The 14,913-nt window shown below is 39.0% G+C and overlaps 1 pseudogene; it reads left to right on the top strand.

Annotated features, from left to right (window-relative positions):
• The first annotated feature begins 13,578 nt into the window (after nt 1-13,578).
• Nucleotides 13,579-14,374, top strand: LOC131830123 (small ribosomal subunit protein eS4, X isoform-like; annotated as a pseudogene).
• Nucleotides 14,375-14,913: the final 539 nt, after the last annotated feature.

Raw genomic sequence — 14,913 nt, 5'->3', positions numbered from 1 at the left:
AATAGGTAATTTTACTCTGATTTCTGAAAACTTCTAACCATACATACGCATCTTTGCTTTCACTCCACTGACAAACAAAAGTATATATGTGTTTCACCCGACATCAATGTCCCCTTACAAATATCTGTTCTCTAGTATTTCCTGAACTTAAAATGTCAATAAATACCTATCGAGCCCTCCCTAGTCTCACACTCCACACATACTCATCCCTGACATCTTTATCAGCTGTCATCCAAAGAGAAGTCAACTTTCCTCTCTCAGAGTCTACAATCTATGGCCTAGGTCCCCTATTTAGGTGGTTGCTTGTTTTGGTAAACAAATAGCCACAATTAATCTTTTAAACATATCCAATGGCTGCTTTTGCTTTAAAAATGTCATGACACTGCCTCCAAAACTGAAAACACTTACTATTTATTTTTTAAAAGAAAAGTTTTACTGACCAGAGCTCTGATGTAGGTAGCCATGCCATCTTCCAAACAGATTACATTTAAAATTGTAAAACACATGAGAAATTGTGTCTTGGAACAAGCCTTGCCTATTGCAAATTTGTTTGCTGAAGTCACAACATAATCATGAGACAATATTATATGGTAAGCAATGAGTTACACAAGTTTTTTGGTTTTTCTCTGAGTCAGAGATCTGTTTGTATTAATAATGCACAGAAAAGCACTGACATTTGAATTTACAAACCCTTAACAAGTCAAAATGCATTTTAAAACATTTTTTTATTTTTATTTTATTTTTTTTAAGATTTTTATTTATTTATTTGACAGAGAGAGATCACAAGCAGGCAGAGAGGCAGGCAGAGAGAGAGGAGGAAGCAGGCTCCCTGCCGAGCAGAGAGCCCGATGCGGGACTCGATCCCAGGACCCTGGGATCATGACCTGAGCCGAAGGCAGCGGCTTAACCCACTGAGCCACCCAGGCGCCCCTAAAACATTTTTTTAAATATATTATTAAAAGCACTAGGGGGGCACCTGGATGAATCCCTCAGTTAAGCCTCTGTACTCTGTTCAGGTCATGATCTCAGGTCCTGGATTAAGCCCTGTGTTGGGCCCTCTGCTCAGCAAGGAGTCTGCTTTTCCCTCTCCTGTCCCACACTCTGCTCCTGCTCTTGCTCTCTCTCTCCCCCTCTCTCTAATAAATACATAAAATCTTTGTGGGGGGGGGAGCACTTAAGAATATGCATAATTATCACAAGGTCATTTTGCATCATAAAGGATAAAAGCTAAAGAATTCTACATTTCCAAAGAAGATTACTATCTTAAGATGAAGAACAAAGAGTGAGGTATATTTAATAATGACATGTAAAAACTAATGCTATTTGATAACACTTTCTTCTGTTTATCTAAAAGATGGAAATCATCTTAGAAGTTGTATTAGCATACTCCTGTTCAGCAATGACTCAAGGCTGTTTGACAATGATAATACCTAACACATATCAAATATTTAGTATGCACAACATACTTGCCTTTAGTATAAAAACAGCTGAATTCCAGAAATTGTTTTATGTTTCAAACTATCATTTTAATTAAAATTTAAGTTATAAAAAAGTATTATAACATTACAAACCAGTAAGTGAACTATCATTGGGTGAGTAATGTGCCCAGGTCATCTAGTGAATAGCAGAACCAGCAAGAAAACCCCGGTCCAAGCCTTCACCTTGATTCTGTCCTCCTGCTAATCAGATGAAGCAGGTTGGTTCGTATACAGAAAAATCACCATAGTATCTGAATTTTTGCTACGGTTCTGAATCCTAGAGAAGTGATCACGAACTGATCATTTAAGCTCTGTAGTACTGTCACCTCAACTATCACACCGGGATAATTACAACTGCGTTCTCTACTTCATAGACACATGAACATGCAGTGGAAAGCTGAAAACAAGTGTGTGTCTTGTGTACCCAGAGTAGGTGAACCCAAAGGGAGAAGGAAGTATTTTGGTCCAAGGAGAATTGGTACTAAAGAAAAGACAGATTTGGATGTTAGTAGAATCCCTGTGAGAAAAATACAAGCAGAATTGAGAGAATGGCATTCACACAATTTTCCCTGGATATCTGGAGACCTGGAAGCCCGAAGTCTTCCTTGAGCTTGATATAAAAGGGAGCATTTCAAAGAAAGGCAGGTAGTAGGGTAAAGGATTTTCCCTGCTGTTGTACACAGCAGCTTCAGAGCGGGGCAGGGGTGGCTGAGCAGACTTGCAGGAAACACGGGAAGAACCCCAAGGAGAAGGGTCTATAGGGGCACTACTCAAGTCCTAGGGGCCACATCGCTACGTCACTGAGACCTGAAAGCTGGAAGGATACCTGTAGTTGCCCCCACAGAGGTCTGGTCAGGTGCCCCGGGAGCAGGTGAGCTCTCTCCCCAGCAGAAATCAGAAAGCCAAGGAGCACTAAGACCATGAGCAGGGGATGCAACTCAAATATTCACATCTCCTACAGATGTGATTACCAGAGACTACCAGAAGCTGCTCTCAGCTTACCCCGGGGGAAGGAGGGCCAGGGATCCTGCGGAGTGAAGGGAAGTCAACCCCCAACAGAAGCTGGTGAAACACCTGCATTCACAGTTCTCTTGAAAAGCAGCAGGAATGGGCCAGTCCTAAATGAGCATCGGGCCATCGGCCCTCCGGGGGCTGGGGTTGGGGTAGGGGGCAGAGTGGACAGCTGGGGGATACAGGGAAGGGCAGAGCAGGGCCCCTCTCCAAGGAGCCCTCTACTGGGAGCCCACTTCCAGGTGCCTTCTTGCAGGGTGGGAGTGCTTCCAGAAAGGGCACTTCCGGGTTCCCATTTAAGGGCAGGGAACACTCTGGGGTGACCATTTCCAGGGAGCCGCTTCCAGGGAACCTTCTTGCGGGGTGGTAGAACTTCCAGAGAAGGAGGCACTTCTTGGGTGGAGGCATTTCCCGGGTGGAGGCGGGCAGTGCCCACTTCTGGTAGCCTGCTTGGTTGGGGAAGGTGCACATCTGGCGTACACACTTGCGGGGGCTGCATGGGCTGGGAAGACAGGTGCATGCAGGCAGTGGCTAATGAGGTAGAGGGAACCTGCTGGGCAGATACCAGGAAGACATTGGCAGGTGCCGGGATGCCCACGGTGGGCGGAGAGGCGCACCAATCCCACCCATGCCCAGTACAGCTGAACAGGCCCTGGATGGAGACCCCAGTGCATGCCAGCACGCATGCGTGCAATCAGACATGGCAGCGCCTAGGAACATCTGGGGCACGCGGGCCAGCTCCAGGATGATAACACCAAGCACAGACCCTGTCTGACCCCACTGGCCACGGCGCGGCGGGGAAAGCTTAGTAGATTCTTTTGTATTACCTTTTTACTGAAAGGAACTGAAAAATGGTGAAACAAAACCAAAACAAGGGGGGAAAATTAAACTTTTGGACAAAACTGCCCCAAAAAACAAAATACACTTTCTCCCACTTGAATTAATATAATTTAAAAAGGGAATCTGTGGTTATGAATCCGACATTTAAATATTAAAATAGAAATAATATGGAGATTAAAATAGAAGCCAAACAGACCTTGAGAAATTGAAGGAAATTATCATTTCGACTCAGAACTCATGACTAAACTACAAAAGTTGCCAAGAATAGCACAACTGGATGTACAGAAAAGTACAGATAAGAAGGAGCCAGGACCAAAAATGAAGCAAAGAAGGAGATAAGAGGAATCAGAGAAAAGGACAAAATTCCCCACCCCAAAAAGGAACAGAACTTAAAAGTCCAGGAAATTTTCACAACGTAACAGATGTTCCTAATATGCATATGGAAATGGTGCAGGTGATTTTGCTAAACCTGACGTATCCTCGCTGAAGTACACCACGGCAGTACTGTAGAATAATAACACACACCCAAGTACTCTTTTTTTGTTGTTGTTGTTGTTTTTAAGATTTTATTTATTTATTTGACAGAAAGAGATCACAACTAGGCAGAGAAGCAGGCAGAGAGAGAGAGAGGAGAAAGCAGGCTCTCCATGGAGCAGAGTGCCTGATGGGGGCTGGATACCGGGACCCTGGAATCATGACCTGAGCCAAAGGCAGATGCTTTAACCCACGAGCCACCCAGGCGCCCCCACCCAAGTACTCTTAATGAGTGAACTAAATGACACATTTTTTTTTTAAGATTTTATTTATTTATTTGACAGAGAGACACAGCGAAGAGGGAACATAAGCAGGGGGAGCAGAGAGGGAGAAGCAGGCTTCCCTCTGGGCAGGCAGCCCAATGCAGAGCTCAATCCCAGGACCCTAGGACCATGACTGGAGCCGAAGGCAGAGGCTTAACCCACTGAGCCACCCAGGCGCCCTGAGGACACATTTTTTTAATGAAAAGTTGATTGGAAATGCAGTAACTGTAAATGGGAGTAAATCACTGGAAAAATACAAATTCACGAGTTCATGGCAATGATATAAAAACATGGCAGGTGTTGGGAGAAGAGGAAGAGGAGAAAGAAAACAAAAACATGAAACAAGAATAGATAATTCACGGGAAAAAATAAGCTTTTACTATTTCTTTTTTTTTTTTTTTTTTTTTTTTTTTTTTTTTTTTTCTAATTTTTTTTTATTTTTTATAAACATATATTTTTTATATACATATATTTTTATCCCCAGGTTTGTGAATCACCAGGTTTACACACTTCACAGCACTCACCAAATCACATACCCTCCCCAATGTCCATAATCCCACCCCCTTCTCCCCAACCCCCTCCCCCCGGCAACCCTCAGTTTGTTTTGTGAGATTAAGAGTCACTTATGGTTTGTCTCCCTCCCAATCCCATCTTGTTTCATTTATTCTTCTACCCACTTTTTGCCATTTGCAACAACATGGATGGAACTAGAGCGTATCATGCTTAGCGAAATAAGTCAAGCAGAGAAAGACAACTATCATATGATCTCCCTGATATGAGGAAGTGGTGATGCAACATGGAGGCTTAAGCTTTTACTATTTCTTAAGAAGAACTGAATTTTATCCATAGTTAATGAGAGAAGATACTTCTTAGAAGAATGCCAACTAACATATTTAGATGGAATGACAGAATTCGGAAAACCACCATTTTGTAACCACTTATCAAGGCATTGATTAGGTTTGGGGACAGGACAGTTATAAGGTAACAAAGTAAAACAGCACAGTCTTCTTGCTAATATCTATGGAAAAACTTATTTTAAAGTGAACACATTTCATAATACCTTCTTAGGAACGTAATAAAACCTTACCACAAGTGGGATGACATCATGTGGGTGTACCCTTTAATGAGATGAATTATTTAGTGCCTAATATGATCTATAAATAGTTTTATCAAAAATACACAACCTGAGTGTAATCTAGCCTCTAGATTTATCTTCTAATTTTTAGGAAATTGAGGGAATAAAGGAACGAGGTAAAAGATATCAAAAGGAAATAATCAGACAAATCAAAAAATATCCTACAAGAAAAATTACCAGGTTGTCAAGGGAAAATGAAGTCAATAGGCTGCTTTACAACAAAGAGATTAAGGAGAAAATGCCATACTACCAATATGTCGATCGCCGGTCCCCACCCTGACATACATTAGGCCCAAAGGTGAGGTGATGCTATCTGGGGATAATGAATACAGAAAAGCTGCCATGACCACAGTAGTGGTAATGGTCTTTTTGTCTCTGACAACGTTGTTTTAGTCTAATGGCAGGGCTTGGTGTGACCTTTGCTCTTCTTGTTTTCCACTTCCTAGAAAATGTTCTATTCTTATATTTAATTACTTGACTATGAATGACCCTCCTTTCTATATTTGTACATTGGACTACTCACCTGAACATCATTATGTTCTAATATCATCTTTGTCACTGACTAGCAAGGCACACTGTGCCCAGTAAATTTAATTTGTACCTTAGCCCTATTACCTATAATGTAAGAATGAAAATACCAGAGTAATTTATCTCATTGAGTCTATTTTAATAAATTAATAAGGGAATGTATGAATGATTCTGACATCTGTGAAATAATATACTTAGATGATTTACTCAATGGTCCTTAAAGCATATGAATATATAAATTTCCCTCAATGAGATGGACACTGTTTCACAAAGGTGCCAATAAGTGAACTACCTCCGTTGAGGGCCAATAAACAAAATTAATGCTGTTGAACTTACGACCTATGCTATTTTCTGGAGTTCCATTGTAATTTGTGGTTCTGGTTTGAGTCAATATGTATGTAATCAAGGAAGATAAGTAATACACAGCCCAATTTTTTTCCCCATAAGTAAATTAAATAATAAAAACAAAATGTTTTTTGGCAAACCACTATTAGGAAGATGCTATTGGCAATGACAAACGAGCTTTAGAAAAACAACTATACAATTAAACCTTATACCTGCAGTAGAAATACATGACTGAATGCCTTTATAAAACCTTTGCTCCTTTACAGTAAATTCAGTTATCATAAAAATTAAAAAGGCAAATGGAGACCATTTTCCAGGGTCTATACAGCAAAGAAGGCAATATACCTATGATGCTATATATCTGTGGGCTGGAGCATTCCAGAAATAGAATACAGAACATCTTACAAAAAAGAACCATAAACCTTTCAGGCTAGCCACTTGGAATTTAAAAGAGACCTGATTCCTGATGTTATGCTGTGCTAAAAACAAACCAACAAAGAAAGAGTAACATTAACAAAAAATGTAATATATTTTTTAAGTTATAGGAAAAAAAGCATTATCTCTCTCCATGAAAAATATACACTTGAACATCTGAGGGGATCTAGGCTTTGATATTAGATTCAAGGTCAAACATCTCTGAATACGCATTTTTACCCCAGGATGAGAACTCTAATTTATTTCACAAATTTAAGTGGGAAGTTGTTAAATATCATCTTTCACCTCCCATACTAATTACCATAAGATATATGAAATAGGTTCTCTGAATTTCATGCTAAATTGTGACTCATAATACCCAGCAAAAATGTTTTTCATTGACTGTCTTGGCTTGTTTGTAATAAGAATGATGTCTTGGGTGCCTGGGTGGCTCAGTGGGTTAAGCCGCTGCCTTCAGCTCAGGTCATGATCTCAGGGTTCTGGGATCGAGTCCCCCATCGGGCTCTCTGCTCAGCAGGGAGCCTGCTTCCCTTCCTCTCTTTCTGCCTGCCTCTCTGCCTACTTGTGATCTCTCTCTGTCAAATAAATAAATAAAATCTTTAAAAAAAAATAAGAATGATGTCTTAACCCACTGAGCCTGGATGGCTCAGTGGGTTAAGCATCCAACTCTTGATTTCAGCTTGAGGTTGTGATCTCATGGTCATGGGATTGAGCTCTCAGTGCAGAGTGCAGAGTCTGCTTGCCCCTCTCCCTTTGCTCTACCCCTTCCTTCCAAATAAATAAAATATTTTAAAAATTAATGTCTTGAGAACCTAGGGTCTTCAGGATGTTTTCAGGATTTGTTTCTTTCAGGTTTGCTATTTTTGGCACCCCTGCTTTCCTTAGCTATCCCCATAATTCTAGTCTCCCTTTACAGGGGCTGTAAGGTTTTAAAGGGAAATTTTCCTGAAAAGTTCTAGGGGCCAAAAATAAAAGGGATAAAATATTGGCATAACCATCCCAGCAGTGAGCAAGAAAGGAGTAAGGGCTGCTTTTGACCCAAGATCTTTGTGCTAGGTTGGGCAGAAGTTGGATGCTATTTCCTCCTTATGGGGAGTGATTAAGTGATTTTGAGGATATTCATTTTCTCATTTGAGATTCGCTATTTTGGCAAGCCATACGTGGGCACTGAAGTACAAGTAATTAGTGAAATTTGTAATAGTAATCTGCATATAAAGCAGGTATTCCTGACCATTTTAATGAAATCAGCTGGGTTGAGCTCCTTATCCACACTCTAACTAAAATCCCTACATATCATTCCAGGATTAATTTTTTTTTAAAGATTTTATTTATTCATTTGACATGGAGAGGGAGATCACAAGTAGGCACAGAGGCGGGCAGAGAGGAGGGATCAGGGAAGGAGGGAAGCAGGCTCCCTGCTAAACAGAGAGCTCAATGTGGGGCTCAATCCCAGGACGCCGAGATTATGACCTGAGCTGAAGGCAGAGGCTTAACCCACTGAGCCACCCAGGCGCCAAAGGATTACATTTTAATGGCCACTTTGGGTCTGAGTTTCTAGATCTCACTAACATTTTATCCCTGTAATATTTTCTTCCTTTTATTCTGTGGCAACTCTTGGTGGAAATTAACCAGTATTCATTGTTGTTTTCCAAAACAATTCATGCAAGGCATTTGACTGAAGACTTTCAGGTTGAGAGATTTGTTTTCATATAGCACATAAGTGATGTGAAAGTGAAAAGTAAGCAACACTGTGTTTAAAAATCCTTTGGCAGCTATCGGCTATAGGCTATCACCAGCCAGTCCTTACAGGACCCTACTCCAGTTGGGTTGCTAGAATTATTCCCTCCAATTTAATACCCTTCAATTTTTCTATGCAGATCAGTTTGTCTTTTACACTGCACTCTTTTGGGGGTCTGATCCTTCATAAATGTGTTTGTAAAATAAAGTGCCAGTAATCCTAGCTCTAAATGTTTAGCAGCACAGAAGAACTGGCACAGATTTTAGAATGTCAGTGTATCTTTGACTCCAAGCCCCCAAAACGCTTAGAAAGTATTAGTGACTTTACATACTTTTTGTACAGTTTTTGCACTTTGCTATTGTAAGAACAGAAGGGAATAATATTGGTCTGGAAAAAAATATGACAGGTTTTTCAGTGGCCCCTCTGATTCCCCATATTCATTAATGAACTACAGGGGTACAAAAATTTTGGAAAGCATGTAGCCTCATTATATTCATATGAAGATCCAGAAATAAAAAGGGCCTGGTCCCTTTCTAATCCATAACAATGCAAAGATGCAAAAGATGGTGAGATGCTTTGAAACATTTAAAAGACAAAATAATGCTAATAATATCATTGACGGGGTTCATAAGGGAAACCTTGGAAGTAAGAGGTCATTTCCTCTGGGTATTAAAATTATGTTATTTTTCTATTGAGGTCAAGTTCTGAATAGCAATAAAGCCTTTAATTCCAATTCCCCTTGCCCAGGAGGTGAGAAAAGTTTTAACAACCTCAGGGACCACTAAGAAGGCACTAATGAATGATAATTTATTCTCAACAGTCAGAAAGAGCAACCAACTCTGAGACAATGTGTTACAACTTCTGTAACTTTTGCAAACACATAGGAAAGGTAGTGTTAATTTGTAGATTAGGAATATTTAAAGTAGCATTTCATCTATGTTTGATAAAGTCAGGTTGTGCTAGAAGCCTAGTACAAGAGAATATTGGCTACAGTACACACATATTTCATATATGTGTATGTGATCTAAGTAGAGAACTTTTGGTCATGACTCATTACCAGATAAGGAATCAATGTACTATATTTTATTTTTATATTCATATAATATCTTATTATTTTTATTGTGTTATTTTAGAACAAAAAATGTAGAAATTATCAGTACTCCACAAAGTATGGATTTATGAAACTTTGCTTCATTTATATATGCTTGTAGATTGGTTTGGTGTGTCTTTTGAGAGCTATAGGAATGTTTCTCCATAATACAACCACATTCAATTCAAAAATTTTCTCCAGTGGGGTAGCTTTAAGTAAAAACAGTTTTCCTGTGACTCTATAGTAAAATAAAGTTATTAACGTGGTTTCACATAACTCTTTAAGTAGCTTACTCATGAAGAACTATGTCAAAATTGTTAAGATCACAACATAGTAGGGCTGTGTCTTTGTATATATACTTATATAAAATATCCCCACATACATACACACATATACTATAGTATTTAGTATACACTAAATGTAAATGTAAATGTAAACATTTAGTATTTAGTATTTAGTATTTAGTATTTAGTATACACTAAATGTAAATGTAAATGTTTACACTAAATGTAAACATCATAGATGCACCTATGGTACATATAATCTGTATTATATATTTCAAATATATAATTATATGTATATATGTATATATTGTATTAAATATATTTATATGTATATGTATATATTACACACATATTTTATATGCTTATACATTATATATGAAATATAATTTAAAATATATATTTTGTATTATGTATTATGTGTGTATATATATATATTTATGTATACTAAGTACATTCAGGACAATTTGTTCTAGGCTATGCTTGGTAGAAAGATAATATGGCAAGCTAGAAAAAAGTATAGAAGGAACAACTGAACTTTGGTTGTTTGGTGGTTTTTTTTGTTTGTTTTTTGGCTTTTCACATGTTTTTTGAGACATTACTGATACACCATAGATTGTACCTACTTTAAAGCTACCACTTGATAGATGATGAGAGATGTATGACCCTTGAAACCACCACCAACAATGATTACATTCATTACCTCCATAGTTCCCTCGGGGTCCTTTAGATTTCCTCTTTCCTTTTTTCTTCCAGTTGCTCACATAGACAACCCCTACGTACTTCCCCAGACAGCCATTGACCTGCTTTGCTGTGGGATGGTTTGCACTCTCTTAGAACTATATATGAATGAAATTAGTATGTTTTCTTTGTTTAGCTTCGTTCACTTAATGGAATTATTTTAAGATGCATTAAATGTTATTCTGAATATCAGTAGTTCTTTTCTTTAAATTTCTGAGTAATAGTCCATTGTATGGCTATGCCACTACTTGTTTATCCATCTACCTACTGATAGGGCTTATACAATACATCTTTATCACAGTCTACTTTTGAGTGACATTTTACCACCTCACATACAGTATTACAGTAATTATAGTATATTGACAATTCCCCATTTCAGCCTTTGTCACATTTTTTCACATATTTTACATCAACATATTTTATCTGTACAAGAGCCACAGTACACTTTTATTATTTTTACTTCAGAGTCAGTTGTCAAAGAGATTAAAAAAGAAAGAGAGCATGAAAGCAAGACAATCTAATATATTTCCCACATATTTTTCATTCCTTTGTACAGATCCAGATTTCTATATCTTCTATATTGTATTTTTATCCTTCTACTTGAAAGGTGTATTTAAACATTAATTATTTGTTTTTTACATAGATCTGCTAATGATGAGAAAGTCTTTAGTCATATATATATAATTTTTTTTCTTTTTCTTTTTGAAGTAAGCTCCACACTCAGCCTGGACCCCAAAGCAGGGCTTGAACTCATGATTCTAAAATCAAGACCTGACCTGAGAACAAGAGTCACACACTTAGGGGCACCTGGGTAGCTCAGTCAGTTAAGCAGTGAACTCTTGATTTTGGCTCAGGTCAGGATCTCTGGGTCCTGAGATTGAGCCCTGTGTTGGGCTCTTCAGTGGGCATGGTACCTGCTTGGATTCTCTCTCTCCCTCTTCCTTTACCCCTCCCCACCACTTGCTCTCTCTTTCTCTCTAAAAAAAAAAGTAAAATAGGGATGCCGGGTGGCTCAGTTGGTTGGACGACTGCCTTCGGCTCAGGTCATGATCCCGGAGTCCTGAGATCGAGTCCTACACCGGGCTCCCAGCTCCATGGGGAGTCTGCTTCTCCCTCTGACCTTCTCCTCGCTCATGCTCTCTCTCACTGTCTCTCTCTCTCAAATAAATAAATAAAATCTTTATATATATATATATATATATATATATATATATATATATATAATTAACTTAAAAAAAAAGAAAGGTCAGGTGCTTAACTGAGCCACCCAGTCACCCCTAATCACTTCATTTTTAAAAGCTATTCCTAAGAGTACAGACTATAGAGAGCAGTTGTTTTTCTTTCAGGATTTTTTTTTCTTTCTTTTAGAGATGGGGAGAGAGCGAGAGAGGAAGGGGGGGAGAGGAGAAGAAGGACAGAGAGAGAATGAGAGAAAGAGAATCTCAAACAGGCTCTACACCCAGTGCGAAGCCCAATCTAATGACCCTGAGATCATGACCTGAGCCGAAACCAAGAGTCTGAGGCTTAACCAACTGAGCCACCAAGGCATATTTTAGGATTTTAAACATTATTGTTGTTGTTGCTGTTTTCCATTGTTTTTTTCCCATTGTTTTCCAGCTTATATTGTATCAGATGAGATATTTGTTGTCATTTTATCTTTACCTGCTTTACTAGGATTGTTCTTAGGCTTATTTTTACCCTTGGTTTTGAGGAATTTCAGTATGATATGTCTTGTTGCAATTTTGTGTTCCTCATGCTTGGCATTTCTTGAGCTTCTTGAATCTGTTGGTGTAAGATTCAAATTTGAAAAATTTACAGACATTATTTCATGAAATACTTTTTTCTGTCTCCCCTTTTTCAGGTATAGCAATTATAAATGGCCACTAGATGTTCTCTTTATTGTGTCTTTAGTCTTTTACCTCACTGTTTCATTTCACATAGTTTCTATTATTCTATTATTCTATTCTATCATTCTGTCTTCAGTTCCTCTGGACTTCTATTTTACGGTGTTTAATTTTCTTTCAATCTCATCCAAAGTATTTTCCATTTCATATTTGTCATGCTCAAGTTTTTTCTACCATCCTACAAATTTGGAATATAATTACACCAGCTGTTTAGTGTCCTTGTCCACTACTTCTATCATATTTATAATCTACATGTAAAGTTCTGCTAAATTTTTTTCACTCTATTATGAGTTACATTTTCTTACTTCTTTGAGTATCAATATATTTCACTGAATGCCAGACATCATGTTTCACCTTGCTGAATCATGGATGGTTTTATATTATTCTAAATGTTCTTTAGCATTATTCTAGAAAGCAGGTGCATTACTTGGAACTAGGATGATTTTTTTTCTAAAATGGCATTTTGTTTTATTAGCTGTGTCCAGAGTAGTGCTCAGTTTAGGACTAATTTTCCCCACTACTGAGACAATATCTTTCTGTTAATTATTACCACTACTAGGATATCCTTCTTTTGTTGTTTTTTTGTTGTTACTGTTTTTTTTTTTTTTTAAAGATTTATTTATTTATTTGACAGAGATTACAAGTAGGCAGAGAGGCAGGCAGAGAGAGAGAGAGGAGGAAGCAGGCTCCCTGCTGAGCAGAGAGCCCGATGCGGGACTCGATCCCAGGACCCTGAGATCATGACCTGAGCCGAAGGCAGCGGCTTAACCCACTGAGCCACCCAGGCGCCCCTGTTGTTACTGTTTTGTATTGCTTTTTATTTTAGAGAAAGCACAAGCAGGAGGTGAGAGAATCTCAAGGAGACTCTACACTCAGTGTGGACCCTGACATGGGCCTACATCTCATGACCTGAGTCAAAATCAAGACTCGGACACTTAGCTGACTGAGCTACCCCACTCCCCACCCACCCACCCAAGCACCCCTAGGATATCCTTCTGAGTACTCTAACCTATAAAGACCGCCCCCCCTCTGGAAATTAGAGTTTTCCACTTTGGCTAGTTTAAACATGAACTATCCTTGGCTCTATGTAGCCCTGAGAAGCATTCCTTTGTTCTTTTCAGGCTCTTTGTACAGCCTCAGGGAGTTTCCTCACAAGCTTGTGCCAGTCAATATTCAACTTAAGTCCTAGAGAGGACTCCACTCTCTTTTCTCAGATACCAGAAGACGTAGTCCTCTTTCTGTGCCTAACACAGGCATGGCTCATGGTCCCAAGAAGTATCTGAAGTGTGTAGCAGTTCCAAAGCATTGGATACTGAATAAACTGACCAGTGTGTTTGTCTCTCCTTCATCTACTGGTCCCCATAAGCTATGAGAATGCCTCCCTCTCACCATTTTCCTAAGGAACAGACTTAAGTAGCCCCCAACATGAGATAAAGTAAAGAAGATCTGTATGTAGCATTTTATTAATATTGATGGCAAGATCTGAACTAATATAACCCACCCTACTGGTTTTATGAGTCTCCTCAGCATTGTCAAGCCTGAAAAGAATTTCTGTCTGATCTGTGACACCAAGGGTTGCTTTTCTATTCATCAGATTACTCCTGAGGAGGTCAAGTGTAAGTTGTTAAAAGTGAGAAAAATCTTTGTGGGGACAAAAGAAGTCCCTCATCTGGTAGCCCATGATGTTGGCACCATCTACTATTCTTGTCCACTCATCAAGGTGAAAGACACCATTCAGATTGATTTGGAAACTGGAAAAGATTACTGATTTCACCAAGTTTGACACTGGTAATATGTGTATGTTGACCAGAGGTGCTAATCTGGGAAGAATTCATGTGATCATGAACAGAAAGAGATATCCTGGTTCTTTTAATGCAGTTCCCATGAAAGATACCAATAACAACAGATTTGCCAGCAGGGTCTCCAACTTTTTTGTTATTGGCAAAGGCAACAAGTCATGTATTTCTCTTCCCTGTGGGAAGTGTATCTACCTCACCATTGCTGAAGAGAGAAACTAGAGACTAGTAGTCAAACAGAGCAGTGGTCTCTAGGTGACTTGATTGGAAGTCTTTGTACTTAATTAAAGATAATATAACACAGTTGGGGGTGGGGAGAAGACTTGGAGAGGACTACAAATTTCTGAAGCCATCTCTTTGGGAAGCTCTTTTCTCTCCAGTCCAATGTCCTATGAACTTCAGTTGCCTTAGTTCCCTTAGCCACCTACTTCTATCTCCTAATCTTGGAAATTGCCACGCTGCACCTGGGTTTTGCCTCAACAGTACAGCTTGGAAAGTCTCTCCAGACCACAACTCAGGGCAGTCATTGTGCTCACTCATGTTTTCTTTCTCACAGGAATCCCTGTCCTGATCTCCAATATATGAGAAGTATTTTTTACATATTTTATTTTTTTAGTTTTTATTTTTTTAAGATTTTATTTATTTATGTATTTGTCAGAGAGAGAGCGAGAGAGCACAAGCAGGCAGAGGCAGAGAAAGAAGCAAGTTCCCCGCTGAGCAAGGAGCCCAATGTGGGACTTGATTCAGGACCCTGGGATTAGGGCCAGAGCCAAAGGCAGTGGCTTAACCAACTG

Source organism: Mustela lutreola, chromosome 4 (assembly GCF_030435805.1).
Source record: "Mustela lutreola isolate mMusLut2 chromosome 4, mMusLut2.pri, whole genome shotgun sequence".
In the NCBI taxonomy this organism is placed as follows: domain Eukaryota; kingdom Metazoa; phylum Chordata; class Mammalia; order Carnivora; family Mustelidae; genus Mustela; species Mustela lutreola.
This window is presented reverse-complemented; position numbering and strand designations above follow the sequence as displayed.